Consider the following 10,646-nt stretch of genomic DNA (forward strand, 5'->3'; position numbering starts at 1 on the left):
GCTTGTCAACCAAACAACTACAATACTAGTTTTGAAAAATCATTCCGATATTCACAAAACATGTAAGAGTACAAGACAATGCATTCAAAAATAAAGAACGACGGCATATATCTAGAGAACACACTATTCTATGTTTAGCTATAAACTGGTCTGTGCAAACTGTCAAGCTCTAACTGAAGAAAAGACACCAACTCCTTATTGATGATTAAACTAAATATTCCTTACAGAAAAAAAATGGTAGCCAAAGTATGCGAACACTATCCATAATATATATGACCCGAGGAAATGTCAACTTCTAGATAGGCCGATTCCAGGAAAGATGTGGATAAATGAACAGGGACAATAAAAGATCTGTTTTCCTTTTCAAACCCCCAGAAGAGACAAAACAAATTAACATGTGTCAAAATGCAATAAGTTGCGAGGTTATGAACAAGCGCATTGCTAATTTTGAGGGGGTGAAAATATATTTTCCCTTCCAATATGTAACTGGCAAATACTGTAAATATAAATTCACTCATCATAAAACCAGATTAACATTGTGTACGCCAAACGATATATCTATTTATTATATATATTTCTATATATTCAAAATGAAGCTAATTATACTACAATTAAACTATTATGTCATTAACAACACTAGAAATACATTGATGAATAATTAATATATATCCAACTACATTAAGATTATGTATCTGTACATATTAACCTGCTAATGATTGAGTATTCTTGACTTCTTTATACACACAAAGTGTACTGCATTTAGCAGCTGCGTCACAATCGAAAGTATCATTCAAAGGTAATATATAATATGCTGCTAAATATTATCTACGATGTTAACTTTAATAGTTATAATGTGCATTATTGATTCTCGTTGTGTAGATTTTACTGCAGTTAAGACGAATATAATGTAGATTTAATGCCTGTTGATACATGCACTACTTCAAAGTCCATTAAAAAGATTGTAGACTTGTTGATTGTACACGTCTTTCGATAACCCGTCGCTGTTTATCTTTATGCAGCACAGATACAGACTATGCGTAAAAAATTAGGTTGTACTATTTAACTCACCTACTAGTGAAATTTATAGGGCTACTAACATAAAACTAAAAAGAATTTACATGACATGGAGGAAGGAATCGAGTTGAACAAGTTTACAAAATCAGATATCTTAATCACCGTGTAGAACGCCACTTGCGGGGTGTCGGCTATGTTTGACATGGGGTGGCAATTTTGAAGCGACGAAAAAGTAACAAGGTAAGTTCAAGCATCAAAATTTCTTATTTCTAGAACTCTCAGTACCATATAATGTATTGCACGGAAGGAACCTCAACATAATCTATTTCCTGAAAGCAGAAGCAGTCGTTTTCAGTGCTCAGTTTTCTCAAACACCTCGCCCTAGTTTTCCGTGTTGCAGATTTTGAGGCTTTATATGCAAATTTCGGTATAAAAAACTACTTTACACAGCCATCCCCCGTATCATTTATATGGAATTGTATTCCTCTCATTGACTTATACCAAATACCAGTTTCTTAGTTAAAATTAATTGGTTTTAAAACTGTTATTCATCAAAATATAAAGTGTCGCTCGGGGTGTCAAATTTTGCGTCGCAAGGGGTAGAGGCTTGTCATAAAAAAAGAATACATTTTCTTATAAATCGATCTCTATCTGATACTTTTTAATTCAAACACACCTACACAAATATGAACATAAATGTAACAGAAATTCAACCTAGAAAAACACATGTTACATCAAATTCTTCAAATTTTATTCAATTCCGGTTCGTTTACAGATATGTATATAGTCAGAGTAGACCTTCAAAGTAGATATGATATGATAGATATGTAACAGAAAACGGGTAGTTCTAGCTGGGCGATTACGCACGAAATAGCTGTCTTGAATCATTTTTTCTTGTAAACCTGTTCCGTTGTATATTTGTGTACAAGTCGTTGTTTTCTCATTGATAATTATAGTATCATCGTCTTCAGGATTACTTGAAGTTGTGTTGTCATTCGCTGAAAAAGATGCCGGTGAGTGTTCCATTGGAGAGAGTGTTCTAATTCTTTTAGGAGTAATGGATTTTAGCGGCGTGCACGAGTGCTTTTTAGATGAACCTGGTGATGAACTATGATGTATTTTGGCTGGTGGAGGCTTCGGGCATATCTTATATTGAGGACTATTTTGTGATGTTTTGGTTTATTGAGCCATAGCCTTGACTTTTTTACCATGATAGTGACTGAAAAGGAAAAGAAATCGTTTACCAGCTTGAAAACTAAATATTTTAAGCCATTTTTTTTACTATGAATGAAATCAAAAGCACATTTTTTATAAGACCAAAAACAGGCAAAATGAAAAATCCTTATTTTGTCATGGTAAAGTAGATGTGAATGAAATCAAAAGCATATATTTTATAAGACCAAAAACAGACAAAATGAAAAATCCTTGTTTTGTCATGGTAAAGTAGATGTGTTTAAAATAAAATGTATCATATGAAGACTAATTTACAAGCAAATATGTATTTTTTATGACAAGCCTCTACCCCTTGCGACGCAAAATCTGACACCAGGAGCGACACTTTATATTTTGATGAATAACAGTTTTAAAACCAATTAATTTTAACTAAGAAACTGGTATTTGGTATAAGTCAATGAGAGGAATACAATTCCATATAAATGATACGGAGGATGGCTGTGTAAAGTAGTTTTTTATACCGAAATTTGCATATAAATCCTCAAAATCTGCAACACGGAAAACTAGGGCGAGGTGTTTGAGAAAACTAAGCACTGAAAACGACTGCTTCTGCTTTCAGGAAATAGATTATGTTGAGGTTCCTTCCGTGCAATACATTATATGGTACTGAGAGTTCTAGAAATAAGAAATTTTGATGCTTGAACTTACCTTGTTACTTTTTCGTCGCTTCAAAATTGCCACCCCATGTCAAACATAGCCGACACCCCGCACGTGGCGTTCTACACGGTGTTAATTCTATCAATAGTCAAAGCAAGTGAATAGTAGATTCAAAACCCTTTTAAAATCATGATTATGAATGAATTAAGGTTTGAAACACTCATTTACTATTCTCATCGTTTTTCTAAATCTCTCATTGACCAATACTTTTAGAAATGTACTTTATGCCTTTACGGTAAATACATATGCGTGATATTTAAATTGTTTAGATGGTTTATTATTGTATTCTTACTTACCTACACATATTGATATTTCTGTCTTGATTATAATTTAAGAAATGTAATGTGTTGTGTCTTTATGTCTTTTTGTTTATTTTTCTTTATTACCGTATTTGTTTTTATAATGTTTCGAATTATAGCACAATGTTGCTTGCTGCACCTCTACTTCTGACATTTGTGTCTTTTATGTCTATTTGTTGTATTCACACATTGTTGTTAATATGATGCAATTGTATGCAACTGTCATACAAGTGAGATGTTTGGTTAGCTATAAAATCCAATTTAATTTGCCATTTTCTGTAAAAGAAAATGCTTGTACACAGTCAGAATATAACAGTTCCTATCCATTCGTATATTGTGTTTAAACTTATGATTTTGCAATTTAATAGGGACTTTCCGTTCTGAGTTTTGATCACAGTTCGGAATTTTTAAAAACAAAATTGTAAGGGGAAAATCCTTATCAGTTACAATAATCTATTGTGATAAGGATTGATTCCAATTAATGTTAAGACATCATTTAACTGGTTCAATAGATACCGCACGAAAATCACTGAGAAAATAACATAGCGATAAGGGTAATGCATTCGCGATACTTTAAAAACCTTAAGCCACACATCATGACAATATATTTTTGCGCAAAATCATTTAGAAACTTTTTTCTTCATCAGTTTGGATATCAATTCGTAATTTATCAATTTGATTTCAGGCGCCATGAGGTTTTCTTGTGTCACCTCCGGCAATATTTTCTGTCATTGTTTCCATTTATTCAATTATGACTGGACTGAAGACAAGCTGTGAACATTGTTGTAACTGGAAAAACACAGTTATACTTAAGATAATGTACATAGACCATGGACTCCAATATTTCTTTTCTCGTTTTCTTATAAGAAATAAAATTTAATTCACATGTCAAGATAAAATATATTCTAATGGGTATACATAGAATAATTCAATGCCAACAAAATGAGCCATGGAAGTATAAATCCTGATAGTTGTGTTTTAAACAACGTAGGTTGTTGTCATTCTTCAGGTTCACTTAGATCTTCTCCATGCTCTATATAAATAATAAATTCTGCATGTACAAGTGAACTAATAATTGTTTCGAATATACAAATATTTTTAACACATTGTTTTCCATTTCATATATCAAGAGGTGTGTGGTGCCACTGTTTAGATATGAGTATATATTCATATATATAATTTGGTTGTGTTGCTCTCACACATTTAGCATAAAATAAAATGGTCTTATCTTAGAGTTTAATGTTTTCTAATAGATAGGCATTTGTCAAACTAAGATTTCGAATCTTGCTCATAATTATTTGTATATTTACTATAAAAAATAAAAATACGAACTCCGAGGAAAATTCAAAAAGGAAAATTCCAAAGCTCACAATCAAACGAATGGATAACAAGTAGCATTGTTTTGATTTTTTTTCACTTTCATTTTAAAAGTAACAATGTACAACTTTGATTTATATTATTTTATGTTATCTGCTTGTTTATCTTGATTGGTTCGTATGAAACATTTGTATTAACAGTTTAAACATGAAATATGTAAAAGTACATATATATATCCCAAGGTCAGCATTAAAGATATCTTAGATTTAATTAACCTCAGAAAGCGATGTTTCAATGATATGTCGCATGCGAGTTCTTGGATTATTCTTACTAATGACCACCCTATATTTAGACAGCTTAATCTGCTTCTGTAAGCCAGCATCGTTGAATTCTTAATCATAATTCCCACAATTGTATTATATGATATATGTGTGTATCAGTTTTAAGTGTGGGAGATATAAATAATAATAACTGGTGTTATATTCAACATTATAAACAACATAACAGAATTACTTTTATTACTCCATATCCATGCAACATAAATTATAGCAAATATTTCAGATTGAATATTCAAAAATCATAAGAAATCATCTCAGAAGTTTGTATGTAAGACAGTAAGTATAGTATATCATCTTGAAAATCATTATTTCCTATGTATTTTACAGAAATTAATTTGAGAACATAGTATTTTACGTATATGTTTAAAAAGCTGATCTAGTTGATTCAATCTGAAAAAAGACAAAATAACCAGATTTTCCTTTCATGTTAGTAATGTTAGGATTTGAACTCAACTGACTAAAAATGAATACTTAGTTGTACTGGTAATTTAACTAGTCACTTTATTAGGGCTCAGTTACGAATCCATGCTTAGATTTGTCCCTAACAATTAATTTGGACTGTCTTACAATAAATCTAAGCAGAAACTTCAATTAACAAATCAAATTAAAAGAACACTAGTAAACAGATAATAATGGTATAAATGATGAAACTCAACCGTAAAATATAACTACGTCTTATATAAGAGATGAACTGACTAAGCATACACATGTATAACTAAGGTATATTATCGGTACAAATAGATATCTATTGTGTAGCGAGTTCAATTAATTTGATTTGTATCGTACTTTACAAAGTTCAAAGGTAAGTCTTATGCATCATTCATATAAACTATGTGCAGCTATTTCATTCACGTTAAAATATACGCATGAATTTGACGGAATCGTGACAAATGCCGAGCTACCTACTTTTTGAAGAAGACGAAAAATCAGAACTGTTTATCTTAAAGTTAATAGCATAAACAAACATGAGACGTTGTTATTGGTGTCCTAAATTCGGGATACATAAAGAGTTAAGAAATATACGTATGATAAATAACTTTATTGGACCCGTTTTATGGAATGAGTACTTTGATGTCTAAAGACCTATTTTGGGACAGATTTGAAAACACTGGTTGCGGTGCTATTCTAATATAAAACGTATATTCACCTTTATGCGATTGATTTTGGTTTATTAAGTTACAATTTTCAATTATTATTTATCAAATTCAATATTATAAATACCATAATTATTGGTTAATTATTATTTCTAATGCATTTGTATGTTGAATTATTTTTTTACGTACATGCTTTATTCTGTTATTACTAAAAGGCGCAGTACAACATGTTTAGAGATCTAAAAGCAGATAGTCACAGGAGAAATTCAATGTGAAATGTCTTTAGATTATCCCTAATTATAACCTGACATGTCATCGCATATATTTGACCACTCTAGCAAAAAACTATAAGCAAAGAAAAGGTATGTAATCCAACTGTAAACGTAGGTAATATATTTATAAATTGTATTACAGTCATCATACAATTCCTTTGAGGTCTTACACTATCAGAATTGAAGAATCAATGCAGTATTTTCTTGTTTCTGAAAATTAAATGAATTGGTAGTATCAACGAGAGCGATACGCACTTAAAAATGTACACGCCTTGGAGCATGTTAGGGAAAACGTTTTTACAGTTTCAGAGTAAAACTATAAAGATAATATATTATGCATTAAGCTGCAGTTATACGATCGAAAACATTCCTCCCGGCGTCTGTTATTTTATGTTTAGAAATTGATCTGTTTCGTTTATTACTATGAGACGTGCTTGGACGATGAAACACAAGATTTAAAGCAACTGAATACACGTTTTGTGTATTGATTTTCGGATCAATGCACTGAGGTTATAGCTATGTTTAATAGCAATGTTCAATTTGATTATTTCGTCTGCGTGACGTCAAAGCTTGCAATCGTGATCACGAAAAATATGTTTAATCTGGAGGAACATTAAGGATTGTGGTACAATTTTATAGGAAGTGCAAGGTCACGTTGTACTTAACAAGTTGTGTTAGTTGTCTGATCGTAGGTTGTCGAGGTAAATACGATTATGAATGATTGCAACATTTAATGTGTTGGTGGTTGTATAATTGTATCGAGTGAGCATGAAGGATGACCTATATACGATTGCGAAGATAATATTGACTTTTAATGGATCTGTAAATTGTTGATTTCCCTAATAAAAAGAATCAAACAAACTTTTTTTCAACAATCATTTGCAGAATAGGTTAAACAAAATATGTACACTTCAAAAGCATAATTTGACAATGATATTTTTATTGAATTTATAAATGATAAAACATACTTAAATCCATTAAATATATTTAAAAAGGAAATGAATTTTTTAAAATTGTCAAAATGCATATTAGTAATTGTCCGGAGACCCAGTCGGAACAATCAAATCTGTTATTTCTGTTAATATTAATTTGTAATCGTATTTGTCTGCTATTGTATTATTATTATTATTATAATTATAATAATAATTATTATTATTATTATTATTATTATTATTATTATTATTATTATTATTATTATTATTATTATTATTATTATTTTAATCATTATTATTTTTATAATCATTATTATTGTTATTAATCCTTTGCAAAGTACTTAAGGATAGTCATTGAAGATCTATTGGTGACATTCTGCTGTTGTCTGCTCTATGGTCGGGTTGTTGTCTCTTTGGCACATTCCCCATTTCCATTCTCAATTTTATTATCAATTATTATCAACAGAATTAGAATAAAGCCATATTATATTGATTAAACTAAAACCTTCATTCTTTTCACTAACTTATATATTGTTTTTTATACTATTGTTCATTTAACGTGGGTGTGATAAGAATAATGCATTGTTATAGAAAACGTATTGGTTAAAATCCATACATATGCCACTACACCTTAATATAGTTGTTGATATAAAAAAAAAGATGTGGTATGATTGCCAATTAGACAACTCTCCACAAGAGACTAAAATGACACAGAATTAACAACTATAGGTCACAGATCGGCCTTCAATAATGAGCAAATCCCATCCCGCATAGTCAGCTGTAAAAGGCCCCTAAATGGCAACGTAAAACAATTCAAACGCGAACGGTTATTTATGTACAAAAAATGAACGAAAAAAACAAATATGTAACACATAAACAAACGACAACCACTGAATTACAGGCTCCTAAATTGGGACAGGCACATACATACATAAAGTTTATATATGCATGTATGTAATATATTTCATTTTTTTTTTTTATTGCAGCTTATCATTACTTTTACTGCAGAAAGATTAAGTATAACATCATCTTTAAGGTTTAAATTCTATGAGACTTTTTAATGCATTGCAAAATTACACAATAACTTTATTTCCATTGGTACGTGCACTTTTATACGTAATTTCATTGATGAAGAGTTTTTCCGATTGATTACAAGTGACCCGTATAAACGATATATCGATTGAAAAGTAAAATTATATCAAATACTTGGTCACATACAAAAACAACGACAATAAGCTCGAATTATCATGTATGTAGTAATTAGAATTCTGGTGTGATGAATTATACGTAGTTTATAGAACATATTTTGTTTATTCATTCCAATCAATTTTCATGACTTCCGGATTACATATCGGAACTTAAATTACAAAACAAAATATATGCAGTTTAAACAACTTTAAAACACAGGCTACATGATTAAATTACTTGTCTTTATGTCAGCGACTATGACAATTAGACATTTTACATGTGGTTCTTATGGAGTACTTGTGACAAATTTAATGAGAGATAAATAATAATATAAACTTAATAGTTATAACCCACTATATATAAATGTAAAGACAAAGTAAGCCCTCAGCCCTCAAACAATCAAATCTCTCAGAGTAAGTATTTTACCGGTTTTGGTTTGGCATCAGTCTGTTTTTTTTTACTAAATGTATATCATTACTTACATTACTTTTTTCTCAATAATAGATTGCATATTTCGCTGGCAATGATGCAGCAATGTTTTCTTTATAACTTTCAGAACATGCATTTCTAGGGCAGCACAAGTGGTGTAAATCAAGCCAATAAAAACAAAATCTAGTTAAAATAGAACTATTGATTATGCTTATGACGTAGACAGAGAACTCTGCAAACACTTGTGATTTATTTTGTCTGTAACTGATTTCTGGCTAACAACTCAAAAACGTTTGTTACAGCGTAATGTAAATAAATCACCGGATTTTTTTCCCGATGTGCAGAAAGTGTCTAAAATAATAGTTGGGGGCGATTATTTAATAAATCACAAAAGCGTACTTCGTAAAAACTGAATATTGCACTGCAGATTTAAAGGAGGACCGTAAACAACCCGCGCTGTTCATATATGCAAAAAGCCTGACAATAAAAAGATTTTATCAAATGAAATGGTCCTTTAAAAAATCAGATTTTTTTTTTAGCTGCAATCAATATAAAGTATGATAAATACCCATACTGAGTCTACGATAATATTATTAAAGCTCTCAATTTTCTCCTTGAGAACAATTTGCCCTTTTGTGAATTTTCTCTTCACTTCTCTATAAAACATTTCGGCAATTAATTGTATCTACAGATTGTATGTATATATATATGTAAGACTCAGATCGACGTCCGGCCTCTAATCGACGTCCATTCCTCAAATCGACGTCCGTTCCTTAAATCGACGTCCAAATATGATGTCACATTCTCAAATCGACGTCCAATATTTTTATACTCTAATCGGACATAATGTATTGCCAAAACGTCGTCCAATTGATTGTAGTCGTCTTTAATCCATGTTCAATATCAACAAATAATAAATTACTGGACTTGATTTACACTTATACGTACGTGTTTTGTAGGGTTCTTATGACAACTAAGTTTTTAAACATTTATGCATATTTTCCATATACATTTCTTCAACCTGAGAACATACATGCTCCTTGATGAAATGCCTAAAAATGGACGTCGATTAGACAGGCATAAAATTGGCCGTCGATTTGGAATGTTATTTCATTGTGACGTAACATTTGGACGTCGATTTGAGGAAAGGCCGTCGATTAGAGACCGGACGTTGATCTGAGTCTTACATATATATATGCACCAATTACACACCTAAAAAGCAGACCTGTCAGTTAATTGTTTTGTAACAGTTAGTTTTCGTAACCTTAATGATAATTGTTTTTTTAAATCAACTAACATTATTTGCTTATTTTATTGAAATTAAGCACAGGGAACTAACGTTAAAGAAATCTTCAGCAATATTTGTCCTTTTTGGGATTTGAATATTTCACGTTCACGCGCGTTTACTTGTTCTGTTTCATTCCAAATCCATCATTTCAAAAGATCTTCAGGAAGTGTTACTGAATCTGGATAGTTTAACATAATACCACTATTTCTGTTTAATCAAAACTAGTTACTTTTGTTAAAACAAGAGAATAGATAAAATATTTATAACTACTGTGTAAATCGGATGCAGTCGCCTCATATCTTTAATTATTAGAACATAGTTGAAAACAATAGTTTGTGTTAATGGTACTTGTAGTCTGTTGTACAAAGCTTCGTCCCCGAGGTAATCACCTCCCCAGAAGTCAGCACTTCGGTGTTGACATGTAAAGCAATGATAGGGTCATTTTTTATTAATTTTCTGTTTACAAAAATATGATTTTTGAAATATTTTTGAAATACTAAGGATTTTTTAATCCCAGACATAGATTATCATAGGCGTATTTTGCACCATTTTTAGGAATTTAGGTTCTCAACTTTGTACTTGTTT

The 10,646-nt window shown here is 30.8% G+C and overlaps 1 long non-coding RNA gene across 1 annotated transcript; it reads left to right on the top strand.

Annotated features, from left to right (window-relative positions):
- Positions 1–996: 996 nt before the first annotated feature.
- LOC143062470 (uncharacterized) lies at positions 997–9,317 on the top strand. Its single transcript, XR_012974769.1, has 4 exons — positions 997–1,049; positions 5,082–5,134; positions 6,168–6,314; positions 8,143–9,317. It is a non-coding gene; the product is annotated as an uncharacterized LOC143062470 (long non-coding RNA).
- The last annotated feature ends 1,329 nt before the right edge of the window (positions 9,318–10,646 follow it).

This window comes from Mytilus galloprovincialis, chromosome 2 (assembly GCF_965363235.1).
Source record: "Mytilus galloprovincialis chromosome 2, xbMytGall1.hap1.1, whole genome shotgun sequence".
Classification (NCBI taxonomy): domain Eukaryota; kingdom Metazoa; phylum Mollusca; class Bivalvia; order Mytilida; family Mytilidae; genus Mytilus; species Mytilus galloprovincialis.